This window comes from Rattus norvegicus, chromosome X, assembly GCF_036323735.1.
Source record: "Rattus norvegicus strain BN/NHsdMcwi chromosome X, GRCr8, whole genome shotgun sequence".
NCBI lineage: Eukaryota > Metazoa > Chordata > Mammalia > Rodentia > Muridae > Rattus > Rattus norvegicus.
This window is the reverse complement of record NC_086039.1, coordinates 41,400,282-41,403,834: the sequence shown is the minus strand read 5'-3', so window position 1 is coordinate 41,403,834 and position 3,553 is coordinate 41,400,282. Positions and strand designations below refer to the sequence as shown.

The following is a 3,553-nucleotide window of genomic DNA, read 5'->3' as shown; positions in this document are numbered from 1 at the left end:
TTTGCTTGAATTCTAAGCCATGAATGCATCTGAACTTTACTGTTAAGGCTCCAAAACCTAGCATTATTTCATGGCAATAACTCCCAATCATAAGCACTCAGATGGTCAATTCCATCTAATCACTCACATTCCTTTAATGGTGAAAAAGCTGCAGTATTTTTGTTTGAAGCCAACACACCAAGTCCCATGGTATACTATAATTAAGAACGACTGTTTACTTTTTCTTAAATACCCTGCACCCCCACCTCAAAAGCTAGACATTAAAGTACTAAATATAATGATCTTGGTAAGCCAAATTGCTATGTTCCTAGCAGCCGTTCCCTGCTGCTTCCCTTAAACATTTCTATCTGAAATGATAGAAAAAGAAAAAAAAATAGAAACCTGGGAAATATACAGCTATGTACTTTGACCATATCTTCCACCTAACTACCAGTGTTTCCATTTGAGCACTTAAAAACATTCACTGCTCTCTCTATATCTTTTGTTCTGTCTTAAGCAATTTTGTTTTCATGCATATTGTTTTAATGTTTATGTATACACCTTGCGGGACCATGAAACACTGCCCAAAGAGTCAGTCTCCCTGGTAGATGGGCAGATGATGGGATCTATTTCAAATTTTTCAGTCTTGTTGGTTCCTTTAGTAAATATGTAAAAAGATCCATGATGCTATTAAATGATCACCTCATTTATGTAAACTATGTAATACAAATTAAACATTCTGAATCCAGAAAATTTTGAGTGATATAACACCAGAGGGAAAATTCCATACTTGATAAGACACAGGTAAAAATGAAGATAGGGTAAAAAAAATCTTATACAAAGTTACGTTTAAGCTATGTATATAACGTGTGTCTGTGTGTGTGTGTGTGTGTGTGTGTGTGTGTGTGTGTGTGTGTGTGTGTATGAAGCATTACTTTTTAAATGTAGTTCGTAGGACCTGGACTAATGTATTAACATATTATATTAGTCTGTTTTTAACTGCTATGGCAAACTAGCTTTAGACTGAACACTTTAAAAAGAAAACAGGTTCATGAGCACAATACTTTTGCTCAGCCCTGTTGAGTCCCTTCTATGTCACAACATGGCAAATGGTATAACAGCAGAAGTATATGCAATGAGAGAGATTAGGTGGCAAAACAGGAAGGTAAGACATGAAGGCTCACTCACTTATTTTACACACACACATACGCGCGCGCGCGCGCGCACACACACACACACACACACACATATATATATATATATATATATATATATATATATATATATATATATATATATGTTTAAAAAAAAACAGATCTCTGTGAAACCCTGGATATCCTGGAATTTGCTCTATAGACCAAACTGGCCTTGAACTCATAGAGATCTGCCTGCCTCTGCCTCCAAAATGCTGGGATTAAAGGTATGTGCCACCACCACTCAGCTGCCTCAGTCTTTTATAACAACCCATTCCCTCAAGAACAAATTCATTCCAGAAGACAGTGTCTGGCAACACAATCACCTAATTACATATTAGTAAGTCCACCTCTTAAAGGATTCTCTGACTTTATATTTCCACACACAAGCTCTTGAGGAAAAAAAGCACCATCCAAACCACAACATCCATTTCTTTATATTTAGCTGTGTGTGGGTGGATTCCATATGCTGAAATATTCAATCCATAAATCTCAGAACCTTAGCTATAACTGTAATATTTGATAAAATGTATCATTCAAAGCATCTTTACTAATTTAATGTGATGTGACTGCTTAGCATGATTCCACATAACTTAATACTAATTTAATATTTAAAGTTAATGATTAAAAATAAATTATATAGGGAGGGGGATGTTTGCCGGGAAACCGGGATACATCAAATAACACTCGAAATGTATATAAGAAATACTCAAGTTAATAAAAAAATAAAATAAAATAAATAAATTATATAATGTAGCTCATTATATATGCCAAGTGGGACAGGGTAGCAACCCCTTGTAATTCCAGCACTCAAAAAATAAAGAAGGATCAGGAATTCAAGGAAAGCCTTGGCTACATAACTCCAAACCCAGCCTAGGCTACATGAGATCTTTTCTTAAGGGAGGGAGGAAGGAAGGGAGGAAGGAAGGAAAGAAAGAAAGAAAAAATGGAGGAATGGAGAAAGGGAGGGAGGGAGGAAGGAAGGAGAAAATGGAGGAAGGGAGAGCAGGAGGGAGGGAGGGAAGGATAAAAATTCCAGCTATATTATGATCAATTTTTCCCTTTCAGAGATATTTTAATACAAAATATTATCCATTGACATTCTGTAGCCACATCTATATCTTTTTTTTTTTTTTTTGGTGTAGACATATCAACTGTTACTTTCTCAAAGTCCAAAGCAACTGAAAAAAACCCAAACACATGTCCATGAAAAAAAAGGTTGTGATTTTGTTTTGGAGGTTTTTTTTTTCAGGGGAAGAGAGGCTTGCAGTGCTGGAAATGAAAACCAGAGCATTGGACATACTGTGTAAGCATGGGCCTATATCCCCAGCCACAAATGAAAACAAATGGATCTTAATCATGAAATGGATAATTTAGCCAAATGTCTTGGGATTAGTGGCATGCACAATAGAAAAAGAATGTTTTAACAGCTCAAGCAACACTATCTTTGCTCACAGCTTACATTTTTAAAAGAAGAAGAAACACAGAGAATTGAAAGACCCAATTATAAAATGCATGAGTTTAAGACACTGAATATTATGAAAAATCAATCTAGGGAATAGTTTCTAAAATAAGACACAACAAATACAAAGCAAAAGAAACACAGTGACAAGTTTGACTACATCAAAATAGGGTTAAAAACGAAAAGACAGCTACAAACTAAAAGGAGACATGCCAAAGTATAGACAAAAAAGGAGTAGTTGGGGCTGAGGAGATGGCTCAGTCAACAAAGCACTTGCTAAGCAAGCATGAAGACTTGAGTTTGGATCCCCAGAACACACATAAAAATCAGCAATGACCTGCCCCTAGTGGTGTTACAGGTATGGGCCACTGTGTCACATGTGCATCATCAGGTGGCAGAGGAGAGAGATTTTGCCAATGCTCAGTGTTCTGACCTATGGACATCTGAATTATTAGTACCCTAACGTTCCCTGAAAAAGTGAACCTGAGATGACCATCAGTGCAGTACTGAGAAGGCCCGGACAGGCTCCTAAGGCAGGTAGTGAGGTGAAGATGCCCCTGACAGGAGTGAGTCTCAGACAGATGAGGCCAGGTGGGCAGGCCCAGGTGAGGAGCAAGCCCAAGGTGACCAACCGCCAGTCCAGCACCATGGGGCCCTATCAGGGAGCCAGTGAGATGACCACCAGTTTGGTGCTATGCAAGCTTGGGGGACAGAGTGGGAGGGAGGCAGACCATACCAAAGATAACCCTTGCCCAGTGACACAATGCATAGCACCCCTGAGATGACCTCAAATACTCAGAGACCCCAGGCTCCACTAAGAGGAAAAATGCAAGAGAAAGAGAAACAGAAGGATATGGGCACGTTGAAGAGACACAACTGGAGACTCAGGGGTAGTAAGGAACAGTCTGATTCAAGTAGC

The 3,553-nt window shown here is 38.4% G+C and overlaps 1 non-coding gene across 1 annotated transcript; it reads left to right on the top strand.

Moving 5' to 3' along the window:
* The first annotated feature begins 2,970 nt into the window (after positions 1-2,970).
* Positions 2,971-3,101, top strand: LOC120099497 (small nucleolar RNA SNORA17). The gene has a single exon (XR_005498666.1). It is a non-coding gene; the product is annotated as a small nucleolar RNA SNORA17 (small nucleolar RNA).
* The last annotated feature ends 452 nt before the right edge of the window (positions 3,102-3,553 follow it).